We start from the raw sequence: 15,739 nt of genomic DNA on the forward strand, positions 1-15,739 counted from the left end.
TGCAGAGCAGCCACGTGATGAAGTGGACGTTTAAACCCACGTGATGCAGAGCAGCTCACGTGATGAGGTGGAGGCGAGCATTGTTAGGTCCTTTCCTCGAACGGGAGCTAGACACTACCCTTTATGAAACTCACATGTCCAGTTTCCAGGCAGCATCAGGTGAGTGCATGCGGTCCAGCTCTTTTAGTGAATTTTATATGCTTTTCTTTTAGCATCCATCATTTTAGACGTTTTCACCCCTTTGTTGTTATATTGTTAAGAGGAGCCCCTTTGCAACCTCTTGGAATGCACGTTGAAACTGTATTTCCTTGTATTGTACTTATCACTTGTTGAAATTAAATACTCTAAGTACGTGATTTTCTAAACCTCTGGTATTTGAAATTACACGGGGCAGCCTGTTGTTGTTGGTATCATTGACACAATAGCTGCTCCGAAGCTCATTTACGGTACGGTTCAGGCTCTGCAATGCTAGCAGAGGCAGTAACTGCTGTGCAGCTCTACACAGACAGTGCTCTGGTGTAAGTGAGTACATATATAATTATACCTGCACAGGCCAATGCTCGCAGAGGCAGTAACTGCTGTGCAGCTCTACACAGACAGTGCTCTGGTGTAAGTGAGTACATATATAATACCTGCGCAGACTAATGCTCGCAGACACAACTACTGTGCAGCTACTACACAGACCGTGCTCTGGTGTAAGTGTCTACATATATAATTATACCTGCGCAGACTAATGCCCGCAGATGCAGTAACTGCTGTGCTGCTACTACACAGACCGTGCTCTGGTGTAAGTGACTTCATATATAATTATACCTGCACAGGCCAATGTTCGCAGAGGCAGTAACTGCTGTGCAGCTCCACACAGACCGTGCTCTGGTGTAAGTGAGTACATATATAATTATACCTGCACAGGCTAATGCTTGCAGACGCAGTAACTGCTTTACAGCTGCTACACATTCCCTGCTCTGGTGTAAGTGACTACATATATAATACCTGCGCAGACTAATGCACGCAGACACAACTACTGTGCAGCTACTACACAGACCGTGCTCTGGTGTAAGTGACTACATATATAATTATACCTGTGCAGACTAATGCCTGCAGACGCAGTAACTGCTGTGTTACTACTACACAGACCCTGCTCTGGTGTAAGTGCCTGCAGAGGCAGTAACCGCTGTGCAGCTACTACACAGACCCTGCTCTGGTGTAAGTGTCTGTCACAAACTTTGTAGGGGTGATGGAGTTCTTTCTGTGAATTGTTTGCTGATTCTTGTGGCGTAGTAGTTTTTTTTTATTTTTGAGGACTGTTGCTTTGTACAGTTTGAGTTGTCTTTTATTTAGTCTTGTCTGGTGTATTGTTCTCTCCATTTTGTTTGTGGCGTTTTTTTCATTTTTTCTGTGAGCCATTGGTGTTGCTTTGAATGTTTTAGCTGGTGCTAATTGGTCAATGGCCTTGGTGATCCAATTGTTGAGTGTGTCTTCTGTTGTATCTATGTTTGTATTAGTGGGATCTCTTTCACCTAGGTTGTCGTGGTGGGTTGATAGCATGGCGGCCTCGTCCGCTAGTTTTGTTGCAGAGTTGGGGTTGTAAGAAGATAGTTTGTAGATCAGTAGGAATACTATGTTGGATTGGTCGTTGAGTTCTATCTTGATTAGGAGGGATTCATAGTCTTCTGCGTTGGTTGTAATGATTCGAGATGCTCAAGCGTGTTTTTTGTGTATAATTGCGATTCCACCTCCTCTTGGGTTTTCTCTGTTGGCGTGTATTAATGTATAATTGTCGGTTATTGCTTCATTCGCAATGGCTTTAAAGTTGTCTGATAGCCAGGTTTCAGTAAATAAGAGCAAATCTGTTCCTCCTTCGCTTAGGTCATTGATTTCTGTTGAGTGATTTGCCATGGATCTAATGTTGAGGAGGCTGCAGTGTAGTTTGCTGGATTTACCTTTGGAGTTGTTGGTAGTATTGTATGTTCAGACCGGTGTGTTGTTGGTTGGATTTCCGTTCCTGGTGGGTTATTCCCGGTGGAGTCTTTTGGGTGGGGTGGTTCTTTGTTGGTCAGTCTCTTTGTCGAGTAGGCCAATAAGGTTTATGGTGGGGTTGGTTTGTTTCTGGGTGGTAAATAGGGTAGCAACCCCTCTGCTGTTCCAGCCTTGGTGATATAGGGGGTGTAGAGTGAGTGTGATGGTTTCCAATTTGTTCCTTGTTCTGGTTGGGGTATTGTGCATGGTGGAGACCAGGTTCTGATGGTTTATTGTCATCCGTTTGTGTCTGTATTCGTGAAGCTTGTTGGCTGTCGGTTCGTTGTTGCTGTGTTGTTTTTGTTTACCACGTTGTCGTTTGTGGACAGGTAGCGAGCATTGTAGTCTGTCTTTGCTCTGTTATTTGTATGTCTCCTTGGGCCATCTCAGATGTTTGTCAGGTTTTTTGAGGTTGTGGGATCATGCTGGTCCGTGCCTTCCCGAGTGGTTTGGGATTTCTTATTATATCTGTTGTCTTTTCTGACTTCTTTGTCTTTCTTGTGGCGAGGCATGATGCGTGGGTTGTGTTCCTTAGTGGGCGTCCTCTATCGATTGGTGTTTTTCTGGTCTTTTGGGTTTCGTTTTTGCTGTTTGTGGTTTGTTATTGCTTGTATTTGGTAGGTTGTGGGTAGTTGAGACCTCGGTTGATGGGACTTTGTTGTTCCGTTTGTTTATTGCTTCTTTCTTTTTTGGATCCTTTTCTTTTGGATTTTTTTTATCCTGGAGGTACCTTTCGTTATGGTTGTTGATTATTAGATTTTGCGCAAAGCAAACGTGAATAATGTGTGAAGGTGTGCATGTGAATACTGCCATATATTGGTGCAGTTATGTTGGGGAGAATTCTCATTTCTGTGCTAATTTCCTTCAACCTTAGAGACCCCCAGCTCTTTTGCTGGACTGTAGGACTTTTTAATTTTAACCCTGGAGTGAGTGAGACCCTTTTCCCACTGCCTCATGTGTTTTGACCTTTCGATTATGTGTTTTCACTGTTTTAGGAGTCTGACAAACTCCATATGCATCTACTTTTTGTATGGTGACACACAGCACCTTCAGTGCAGTTTCACTGAGAAATCATTTAGATTTCTCATTAGATTTAAAATACCTTTTCTTGTGTAAACTACTGTTCCCAAGAATAGTAAAGTGAAATTGACTTTACTTAACTTTTCTCTTTTTGGGTCCAGCGCACACCACCTTAAGTGGAGTGCTGTGGGGGTTACCTAGTAGCCCCTTATCCTACATTCTCATGTAACATTTGTATGTTGCCCTCCCTACCTTTTAAATGGCTAGTGGCAGTGGCTTAATTTTTCCTACCATTGTGCTTTTCTACAGCAGGCTGAACCCTCAGCTGGACTATAGCACCCAAGGGTGACCGTTTTATAAAAACGGCCCTGTCTTCTTTTTTTGCCATTTTCTGTTTGTGAGGTCTTTCTTGGGTTTTACTCTGTGCGTCGAACAGATTGGAGCCCTTTGTTTGTCTTGCCTTTGGCGTACTTCAGCCCTGAGGCCCGCCTCTGTTTCCAGTGTGTCTGGAAGGACATGATGTGAGGGAGGGTCCCGAAACTCCCCTGTCCTTTGTCTCTAGGAATGCCTGAATGCAACCAGTCCTGAATGGCTGGCTGGCTGGCTGTCCTTTCAGGATAGCGACCCTGATGTGTTATTGACAGCCTATACTTTGCATGAATGGGAGAAACCTACTTAAAAAGGGATGTTCTGAAGTAATCAGTAAGTCATCCCCAAATCATCAAGAACAAACATTTCATCGCAATGCTCTTGAAGTAATCAGCAGGTCATCCAAGAATCATCCCCAAATCATCAGGGCCAAACGTGCGAAGTGATCAGTGGGTCATCCTAAAAACATCAGTAACTTTCTAAAATGGGGATTCATTAAGTCATCCTAAGCTCATCCCCAAATCATCACCCACCATTCTGAGATATTTGCTGATGACTTTAACAGTGTGATGACGTCTGATGATGTGGGAATGACTTCTAGTGTAGTTTGATGATCAGACTTGGTAGCATAGTATGAATGCTAACTGACTGGACTTGACTCTTCTCTTCACCCCTCAATGGATACATTTTCATCATAAATCTCGCATTGTTGACCCTTTCAGGGTCCATTCGTTCCCTCTGCATCTCTTCTTTAACTACTTGCCGAAGAGGCAGAGCAGTCTTTCGGGTATGTTTTTAATAGTGGAGGCGGAAGCCTTCTTTGTCCCCCTCCTCCTGTTGCAGACTCTTGCTACTGAAACCCTGTGTATGCATGAACTTGCAGCACTACTAGTGCCACTGCTTCCTTATCTAAATATTTCCCTTTTGGATCTTCCTCTCCTGGGTCTGGGTCCCCTGATGATGATGAGGAAGTCACGGTTCCGCCCCAAGTGTAGCATCGAGACAGCCACCATCCAGGCGGTGGATGATGCCCTCCAATTCATAGATGAGGGCAACTCATGCCTTCTCATCCTTCTTGACCTCTCGGCTGCATTGGACTCTCTCGACCACCGCATCCTTCTCTCCCTCCTCGTGGACAGGATGGAATTCTTTAACGGTTCTGAATTGGTTTGCTTCCTACTTCTCAGGCAGACACCAAGGTGTTCAAATCAACTTATTTCGTTCTAACCGACTCTGTTCTCCTGTGGAGTTCCCCTCCCCTCCTCATCGGTCCGCGCTGTAATAAAAAAGAACTTGTCCAACAATGGCTCAATGATATGCGCCTATAAGGATTTCATTCTGCAAAATCCTTAGGCTTCACCGTTGACAGCAATCTGTCCTTCCAGAAACACATAGCTAAGAAGGCCCAAATAACCTAGCTCAGAAGCTCTACTCTTCGAAAAATTAAACCCATCATCCACCGCAGGACTTGCAGACTGTAGTGCAGGCCCTTGTGGTCTCACATATCGATGGGAGAAATGCTCTCCTGACAGGACTCCAAATAAGAAGTGTCCACCACGCTGCAGCACGTCTTATTACAGGAGCATGGAAATGTTACTGCATCCTATAACTACATTGGCTTCCACTCAAAGCTAGGACACTGTTCAAGACTGCATTTATCCGCTCCAAAGCAATCGCGAGTAGCACACCAGCGTACCTGGTGCCTGAAATCCACATTTCTGGTGGCACACGCTCCTTGCACAGCAAATCGACCAACTGGCTTGAATCACAACTCGTCTGCAAAGAGAGGACACTCAAAAATGTCTTCTCTTGTCATGCACCTCCGCCCCCGGGGTAACGTGATATTAACGAATTAAGAAATAACAAATGCAAATTTACTGAAATAAAAAAAAAATACCAATTTAAATTAGGGGACCCACAGACCCCCCACCCCCGTTTACTCATGCTTCTATAGCCCTCTCCCTGATAACACCCCCCCCACTGTTTGACCCCTTAAACCCACCCCCTATATATTTCTTTCAGCATTATTTTCGGAAAAATTGCATTAGTTATTTCCTATTTGATATAATCACTGCATACCCCCCCTCTGGAACTATATCCCGGTATAGGCTCGGAAGGCCCCCACAATTCTCCATTTTGCAAATCTCTAAAAACCTGGCTCTTTCAATAACACCTGACCAAGGACTAATTCCAATTGATGCACAGACCCAGAAGGAAGAAACAGCTTTTTGATTATTTTTTTTCTTTCCTGTGGAATGGTATAAGACTGATTCTTTTGCCTTTCTTCCTCTCTTAGATGAAGAATGGCACACATTGTTATTTTGCCCCCTTCTTTCATACATGCAGATGTGTTTGAACGTCCTATCCAGATCTAAACGACCACCTGGAACACAGACTGCACTTGCTCTTCTATGATGCCGGGCCTGACCTGACGAAATCAACATGCGCCCTTCTGTCCCTTCCGCTTTGCTCAGGTGAGGTGGCTTCCTGCTCTGGGCCCGGGCACACTAATCTAGACCTCCATGCCGATCCTGTGGACTTGTTTATGAGCCACCCGCTCCCAACGCTGCATGGCAATCGTAAGCCCCATAAGCTCACTTTGCCCTTAACCTGGTGATTTCCTTCAGGCTGCAGTACCAGTGGCCTTTTTCCTCATCAAAGCACCTTGTTCAGCAGGCACCCACATTACCCCCGTACTCCACTGCCAGCCCAGCTGCAGCAAATCCTTGAGGGAGTTATGTTAAAGTATATTCATACTGCGTACTTTCACCACTGGACTGGTCCCCTGATGAATCTGAAAAGCAAGAGTTTAGGGTAAGTTAGTAGGACTGGGACAAAGAGCAAGAGATCTGTGCTGTGATTTTGGCAGCTTCAGTTCAGTTTACACCGTTCGCTGAGCTTAGGGGTGTGTTATTTTTTTTTATTTTTTTTTTTGGTTGGTAGCCTTCATGTGCTGATGTGTGGTTTGGTTTGTTGTTGCAGTGTAGTCAAGTGCATACAATTTGTTGTGCTTTAGAGGTATGGTTGTGTTAAGGTCAGAGTTTGAGAGGTGTACGCAGAGGGGTGAGTGTTTTTCATTAGTAGGGTTGGTTAGTGGCATCATTATCTAGATGGGATGCATAATGATATCCACATTTCATCTAGATGTGACGCAAGCTATGTCTAGATGAGACCCAAGCTAATAGTCACGATTCTGTCTGGATTTGACGCAAGCTAGTGGTCACAATTCTGTCTGCATGTAACGCAAGCTAATCTTCAAAGTTCTGTCTATATGTGACGCAAGCTAATATGCACAATTCTGTCTGGATGTGATGCAAGCTAATGTGCACAATTCTGTCTGGATGTGACACAGGCTAATCTTCACAGTTCTGTCTGGATGAAATGCAAGATGATATTCATAATTCAGTCTAGGTGTGACGAAAGCTAATATTCACAATTCTACCTCATCCATAACTGCACAAAATGCAAACTGGGGCTGACTAACCCAATTGGCTTGATGCAACGTATGGTAACTTTACACATTGAGGCTAGAATCAGAAAGGCTACCTTATACAAGTTGGGTAAATGCTGACTATGGCTAATGAGCAACAAGTAGGCTGGGTGCCTGGGGAGTGCGATTTTGGATAATGAGACGCGTGGGGTAGTTAATGGAGTAAAGTAATGACTGATATGGCTGACTGGCTGTTCAATCAGACTAAATGCAAGATAAGATTACAATACAAATGTTGGTCTGGACGCATCATAAAACCATCTAATGGAGAGTAAGGATTAGTTTGGGTTGGTCAGTTTAGTGGGGAGCAGTAATGACTGCACCCACTGCCCGAATCGCACTTACCTTGTCACAGTAGCTGCTGGTTGATGGCTGCAGGTCTCACAGGCTCACAGGCTAACACGGGCCAACCCCATCTGGGCCCTTTGCCGAGGGGGCTGCCCGGGGCGGTGGGGTAATGAAGGACTATGGGCCAATCAGGAGTAGAGGGAGGGCTGGGAGGTGGGCAGATGCAGGAAATGCAAAACAGTGCTCCTCTAAGCCCAGCAGAGCTAGTATCCTGTAGAAGTAAGTAGCCTGCGGGGCGTGGCTACATAGCCACGGACTAAGACGTGATGTCTATGTGCTCCTGCTGATCCTCCAATGAAACTAATGAGAAATTGCACTTTGAGCCTGTTGCAAGACACTGTTTTGGAGCTGCAGTAGCATGAATACTGGGAGCAGGCGTTGGTCTGGTGCGAATTGCAGTAGGAGCGGTAAACCCACGAGCCGGAGAAGTTTGCAGAATCCAGCCGGCGAATAATACAAGATGGCGCCCAGCTGAGAACAAAGGGATGAGCCTAAGGACAGCCGCACTGAAAGTCAGAAGAGCCGTGCTACTGTCTAACAAGAACGGACCCTGTTCACTGAACACGGGGTTGGAAGGAGAGTAAAAGCAGCAGCGGCTGTGAATACGGCTGATGCGAACAAGAAAGCCTGCAGGAGCGCAGGGGACAGCTGGATGAGAGATACAAAGTATCAATGAGGGCGCAAAAGACTGTGAGGTTAAGACTTGTGTACCGGAGGGGTGCCCATAGTATACACCTATACGCAGTGGCAGTACTGTGGAAAGAAGTGTACAGCCTCCAAGACATTGATAACGCTTGTAAATGCAAAGGCTGAGATAATTGAGTACGAAACTGAAAGCTTCTCATTGAAGCAGATGAGGTGTGGTGCAGCCAGACGGCCCTTAGGCGAATCCCCACGAACGTCGGCAGAGACATTGTTGCAGTAATAGAACGAGAGACATTTTAGCAAGCACAGAACTGCAGAAAGCGTGTCCGATACAACACCGAAACTGACATCCGAATGGTGCGATGAAAACCATCATGTACGGCGGAAACTAGCACTGGCAGGCTGAACACAAGAGCGGGATACTAAGCAAGCTGCGACGACCTTGGCTGCTCGCATGCGACCCCGGTCATCACAGTACTATGTAACGCATACCCAGGAGCTACATATGGATAGGAAACGGAGAGGAAACCAGAAATAGTGGGGCACAACCCACGTGGGGAAAGAACCACACTATACGGTCATTGAATCGCAGGTTGGAATATACCGCCTGGCACAACCCGAAAGAGTACAATAGTAAAAGGGTCTATAGAGGAATCGGCCGACGGATTCTGGCACGGGCGACTAGAGTCGCAGCAGGCGCTGAGGTACACACGCCTGGAGGAGCGTGACAACACAGACTAAATTAATACCTGTATGGTCCCCAACGGAGTGAAAGACCCATGGCAATCGCAGACGTAAGCGAAGAAAAGCACCGGGGGTCTACAGCTTCCCGAGGTGCTGTGACACCAGGGAGGAGGGGACAAACTAAATTAGGCATATGATCCTGGCACAGATTGCTTAACACTAGCCCTCCCCAGGAGGTGGCCAGCCCAACTCCGGTCTGAGCAAGGATCAGATGGAGCCAATTACAGAGGCCGAATGGATGACAGATAAGTACAGACGGAGGTGACTGTTTGAGCAGTTTGTAGTAATTGTAAAGAAAGTGCAGCGAGTGCTCCGGGGTAGTGTGAAGGCTGATAAACTGCAAAAGGCGAAATATCAGGCACCCACCATCAGACCCAGAAGAATCTGCTGTGAAGTAAAAAGACTAATGGAAGAGTTGAGGAACATGTGAAGCGTATGCAATACAAGCTCCCTGCTACACAAGTAGTGGGAGGAAGATGCAGAAGATAAAGGGCAGAGTACGAAAAAGGGCAGGATCCTGGAGAGAGTGAATACAGGAAGTGCTGCTACACTCACAGCAGAACACTTCCCCAACACAGCACAGTGATAGATATTGGGCCTCGCCACGTGATCTTGAGCAGGACGGAGTGTTTCAGAATATAAGGATGCTACAACGGCATCTAAAGCACATTAAAAGTAAAGGGATGCAGTCATCATTGGACGCATTTGCCAGACCTACTCGGATGGCGCAAAGATGCTATCGCAAGAAGCACGTGAGGGAGAAACACTGATGAGAATGGACCAGCAAATATTAGAGGCCATAGCAGAACTGAAGTCGTCACTGGAATTCTAAATCAATGCAATTCAAATTGATATGAATCTCCTGAGACAGGACGTCAGGACACTGCCGGAACACAAAGGGGTGTTAGAGAAGGAGGTGAAGGCCAACACAAGTAGTTCAATGACAACTCCCAGTAAGTCTCCATACTAAAACAACAAGTGCAGAACCTTGAACATAAAGCGGAAGAGGCAGAGGGTCGAGCACGGAGGAACAACTTGCGGATAATCGGAGAGTGGAGAGGGCGCATAGAGCCCTAATGAGGAGACCGCCGCCTGGAGCCCCGCCCCGCCCCGGCCGATAATCGCCAAGATATTAAGCTACAAAGACCGGGTGAGAATCCTGGAACACTTAAAGAAGGTACTATTAGCCGAGCATCGGCACCCATCACGGTATACCTGGACTTTTTTGGTGCAAAAACAAAGTATGAGCTATGGGGCTGTTAAAAGGGGGTTATGTGATGCCAATCTCAAGTATATGTTGCTGTACCCAGCGAAGATGAAGGTCCTGCATAAAGATCCAGCTCTTTTTTTCGAAACCCCTGAAGATGTGAGCCAGTTGATGGACTCGCAAAATATGCAGACGAAGAAACATGATCAGCTGGGAGAAGGAAGTGATAAGTGAAGCTGCAATGGGTGTGTGATGTACTTTTTCAAATGACATGGGGGTGGGGGGGCTAGCACGTAAAGGTGTGATAGAGACAAAAGACCTGATAAGCAAATGTGTTTCTCACTGATGGCTAAATGCAGGACACACAGTTGCTGCGTAGGAGTATGTGGCGCTAGGAATCGCACTCTTACCCACATTAGGTTAGTTTAGTTGGGATACTAGTAGTTCAGTATCCTCCTGCTGCACTCCGAGTACTGGCAATGGGCCGAGAAAAGGGTGAGATGCAGGGACGCCTGAGATTCAGTTTTGGAGCTAGGTAAATGTTGGACGGTTGGGGTGGGGGGTGGCTGGAGAGTTGGGGTAGTTACAGTGAAGTTGGCCTACGGATATGCACTAGGAAATGAGGGCAGGGGTGCCGAGGGAGAAAATATGGTGGAAAAGGTGTAAGAATATGGGTGAACTCAAAATAGCAACCTGGAACGTGAGAGGCTTAAACTGCTATATTAAGAGGAACCGGGTTATGACATATTTGAGACGTCAGAAAATAGACATAGCACTTTTGCAGGAAACCCGTGCTATTGTGTTTGGTTTCTCTTTAGTCAGGTGGAAGTGGTGCGGGGTGAACCTGGGCTCAACATACTCGGCATATGCTAGAGGGGTCCTAATTTGGATAGCACCACACGTCCCATTCAAGATCCTCCCAGACCTTTCTAGATAAAGATGGTAGGATGGTAATAATTCGAGGATTAGTCGAAAGTATGTGTCAACAATATGTATGCCCCAAACCAGGACACTGCAGCTTATTTTAGATCTCTCTATCCTAAGATTAGTCCATATAGAGATGGGCCGGTGGTATGGGGAAGAGATTTTAATTGTATTCTGGAACCGACGATAGACTTCACCCAACCCCTTCTGCTAAAGCTTTGAATATGTTGCTGCATGCATTTAAGTTAGTTGATGTATGGAGGACGATGTAAATTGACAAGGGGGGTCCTGGGAGTCTCTCTGCCAGACATTAGTCCTGGTTACGAGAGACTTACCCAGAGTCTTTAGCTCACTATCTTTCACAGAGAAGAAATATCCCAAACATATCAGTCTTTGTCCTGCCCTGGGGCAGTCCAGCACAAAAATGCTAGGCAATTCTCCTCTGAACAAGAGTACCAACAGCATCCCCAGACACGTGTTTCGGTCTGGTTGGATCTCGTCAGTAGGGAGGAGCTGTGCCTCCCTAAGACCCCCCCTTGTCAATTTGCATATTTAAGTAACTTTGGGTCTCACCATAAGTTACTAGGGGAATCCAGACGTGGACCCCTTGCTCACTATTCCTAGAGAGGCACAGCTCCTCCCTACTGATGAGGTTCAACCAGACCGAAACACGTGTCTAGGGATGCTGTTGGTACTCTTGTTCAGAGGAGAATTGCCTAGCATTTCGGTGCTGGACTGCCCCAGGGCAGGACAAAGACTGATATGTTTGGGATATTTCTTCTCTGTGAAAGATAGTGAGCTAAAGACTCTGGGTAAGTCTCTCGTAACCAGGACTAATGTCTGGCAGAGAGACTCCCAGGACCCCCTTGTCAATTTGGAGGACGATGTATCCACAAGACCGGGTATACTCGCACTATTCCTCCCCTCAGAACCTAAACACAAGGTTAGACTATGTGTTTGTGGGAGAGGAAACGCTGAGCGAGTTCACACAAGCAGAGTATAAAGCTAGGGTCCTTTCAGACCATGCCCCTCTGGTCGTGACCTGGCAGGTCCGAACCCATCTCACTCCCCCCCCCACCCCGTCCACCACCAAGCAAAAATTTCAGACATGGAGACTTGGGGTCGAAGTGCTAAAAGATGCGGGGTTCCGAGAAGACATGAGGGCTGAGGTGAGAGAATATTTTGCAAACACTGGCAATGTTGATTCAGCCGGTACGCTGTGGGAAGACTTTAAAGTGTTGAAGTCGAAGGGGATGCAAGATGTAATAATACGAGATTTACAAAAGACAGAGGGGAAATTGGAAACCATTATGCGTTTAGGTAAGAGATCCCTAGAAGAGGCTAAAGAAGTATCCCACCTACAGCATAAGTGTAGAGATTACTGGGACAGGTTAGGCAAACTGAGTTATAAGAAATACATTGAGAGAAAACATGCAGAGGATGACAAGCTGGGCAGGCTACTGGCCTGGTTATATAAGAGCGAGACCACTCTGCAAACAATTAGAGCAGTGAAGGGAATGGATGGGAAGCTGCGGCAGATCCTAGAGGACGTGAATAAATGTTTCTATGATTATTACACACACTTTTTTAATGAATCCGAGGAGGGAGAAGGGTTGGATATACAAGCAGCATTGACGGAGATGAATCTTCCCAAAATCAATAGAGTGAGTGACAGCCTAGAGGTCCCCATTATGTTGGAAGAACTAGAGTGTGATAAAGAAACTACCTACCAGTAAAGTCCCAGGAGCAGATGGGCTCCCCAGAGATTTTTATGAAGAATATATGGCTGAAATACTTACCCCATTTTTAGCAATGCTAAATGAGGCACTAGACATGGGTAAATTGCCGAGGTCCCTGTAAGAGTTGATAATTATTCCCAAACCCAATAAGACAGATACTGAATGTGGATCTTATAGGCCCCTTTCGTTGATGAATCAAGATGGTAAGATTCTTACAGCAGTCATGACAAATAGGCTAAGACCGGTCATAGGTAAACTCATACACTCCGATCAGACCGGATATGTCCCACACAGGAATATCACCAACCACTTGCAGAGATTACATCACATAGTCGATTATACCCAAAGGGGGACACAAGAAGTAGCAGTAGTTTCACTTGATGCAGTGGGCGTTTGATTCAGTCAGATGGCCCTGGCTACTGGCGGTCCTGAGAGAATACGGTATCAGGCCCACATACATTAAACAGGTGCAGCTGCTGTACAATGCGTCGCTAGCAAGAGTCAAAACGTGCTCTGCTATCTCGGAGCAATGGCAACTAGTGGTGCCCATGGTATCCGATGCTCTTCATTTTGGCGCTGGAACCACTGTCGGTTTATTTAAGTGAGGAGTATGGAGAGGCGGGTATAAATACATTGGGCAGATGGCAACTGGTCCCGCTGCATGCAGATGATATGCTCCTGTACCTGCAGCACCAAGAAGAGAATTTGCAATATATCCTAGATGTGATGGTACGATGTGCTGCACTGTCTGGTATAACTATTAACCCACAGAAGTCGAGTCTATACCCCCTGGGAGCGTACGTAGGGAAGCCTATACACAAACTAGCAGTGCTACCAATCAAGTGGGAAATGGATACGTTTAGGTACTTGGGTGTAGACATATACCACGATTGTAAGTTAGAACATATACATAACCTGGAGAAGGTGGTAAATTGAAAATTGTATGGCATTCTGGACTAAGCTACCAATGTCTGATGGGGCGTGCAGCATTAATAAAGATGGTGGTGCTGCCGAGACTACTAAATTACTTTGCAAATGTCCCATTTGAGATGGCAAAGAAGTTTACTATGAAATTACATAGCATATGCAGAAGCTTCATATGGCACAATTCGAGGTGCAGAGTAGCATTCTGGAAGATTCAGAATCCATACGAGCAAGGAGGTATAAAATGGAATACTGTTTGGCTAGTCAGCTACAATTTGTGGCCAAGTGGCCATCGGATGAACAGACACCTGAATCAAGGTTACTATGTGCAGAGAGCGCTCTGTTGTTTTTGAATGAAGTAATATGGTTACCCAACTGGCGCATGACCAGAGAGCATCTATTGTTGCGCCTGGGGAGCACGATATGGCACAAGGCATGTCAAATGACAGATAATCCTACACCGTATTCTCCAGATACCACTAGTGGCGCTAGAAGGCCGCATATGGGGGTAGCGACGGTGGGAGATGTACTCAAAGAGGGGAGGCCCAAAGATTTTGAAGTTGATCGGAGACTGGGGTGCATCGGGGGCACCACATCACATATTCCTGACTCTTGAGGATCATAAAGGGTAGGTTGCCAGAATCCGAGATGTCCATACAACCGGACGAGATTATAGAAAATGTTACGACGTGTCAGAAGAGGGACATTAACTCTCACGTGTATACGAGCTATTGATGTCTAAGGTTGGTAGAGAAGCAGTGCATACGAGGCAGGATTGGGAGACAGACAATTGGGAGCCAATGTCAGATCAGATGTGGCGCAGAGCTAAGAGGTATCACAAAAAGGTGTTGAGGAATGCACATTTACAACAGATCCAGCTATATTTGACCCATAGAGCATATCTGATCCCGAATAAAATAGCCAAGTTCAATCGAGCAGGAGTACAGACATGCCTGAAGTGCGGGGAGGTAAATGCAGAGCTGGTGCAGATGTTCTGGGCGGTGCAGAGATTGGCAGATTTTGGTGAGCGGTAGTCCAAATTATGGTGAATCCCTGGATGTGGGATCCCCTATGACTTGTCTGCTAGGAGGCTTCCCAAGGCCTAAGAGAGCTAAACATCGGAGTAAACTTAAAGACCTAGCATACATACTAGACAAACGTAGAATTGCGATGGGTTGGAAGGCACAAACAAGACCATCGGCACAAGGTTGATGGAGAGATTTAGTAAAATGGGCTAATGCAGAGACGGTGGTGTGGCAGGAAGCAAGAGGGAGGAACATGGACCAAGAGGAGGGAGGTTTGGAGGCAATTGGTAGCTGCTCTAACAGTCTCGGAACAGGATGTTCGGGACTCAGAATAGTCCCGTGGACAGGATGACACTATGGTTAGGACATGTGTTGAAGGTAAGAGAATGTGGGGTGTGACTTGGGCCAGGATGGGAGGCAAGAGTTTTAAGGGGGGAGAAAATAGGCATATAACTAAATGTGTTGGGTTATGAGGATCAATGGTTTGTAAGTTTGTATGGTTATATGTTAAAAAGCAATACAAAAAAAAAGAAAAGTAAGTAGCCCAGCTACTTGCTGGAGTCCCTGCCTTGCCATCTATCTGGATTTTGACTGGACTGACCGTTTTTCTAGTGTTTTGTCTGTATTGATGGATATCTCCTCTGTAGTCCAGTTTTTAACTCTCCCTGCACACTGAAGGCATAGATTCATGATCTATGATGTAAGAATGCTGCTTTCTGCCAGTACTACAGAGACACACCCCTGCTAAGTGGAACTAAGTAATGTCTGTTGTTTTCTTCCTAGATGCTTGTTTCACTTTTATTTCCTCCTTAACCCCAGCTGTGAGGCACCTGGGTTAACTGCATAGAGGGAGGGGCAGAACCTTAAAACCAGAGATAATGGAATAAAGTAGGAATGCATCACAAATGTAAACAAGCATTGGCAATCCTGACAGTTTTGGCTCTTGTGTAGACATGGGAAATACATTATCCAGACGCTACCATAGTGGTATTAACAGGCCACCAATGGTAGCAGCTGCAAAATGGTGCAAGTACCTGGGTATATAATAGCAGTGCCTGGCAAATGCCTTATACTGATACACAAGTCAAAACTGCTTGCTTTGCCAATGTTTATTTTTAACAGGACATTAGTGAAGGACACTAATTATGAAGGGACACAGTAAGCAGGTTTGCCATTGCTTTATTGCGTGAACTGAAAAGGTGGGTCCATCGGTACGAGGCCCCCTCGGGGACACCCTCCCTCCTGATTTCTCCCAACTGTGACTCTCCAACAACAAATATAAGCA

The 15,739-nt window shown here is 46.0% G+C and overlaps 1 protein-coding gene across 1 annotated transcript in view; it reads left to right on the top strand.

The window, feature by feature from the left end:
- The first annotated feature begins 32 nt into the window (after window positions 1-32).
- WRAP53 (WD repeat containing antisense to TP53) overlaps window positions 33-15,739 on the top strand; it is a 322,488-nt gene continuing 306,781 nt past the window's right edge. Inside the window, exon 1 of the mRNA XM_069646235.1 lies at window positions 33-159. The gene's annotated coding sequence lies outside the window, so the exon portion shown is untranslated. The remainder of the gene's footprint in view (window positions 160-15,739) is intronic.

This window comes from Ambystoma mexicanum, chromosome 1p (genome assembly GCF_040938575.1).
Source record: "Ambystoma mexicanum isolate Mex_15411 chromosome 1p, UKY_AmexF1_1, whole genome shotgun sequence".
Lineage (NCBI taxonomy): Eukaryota > Metazoa > Chordata > Amphibia > Caudata > Ambystomatidae > Ambystoma > Ambystoma mexicanum.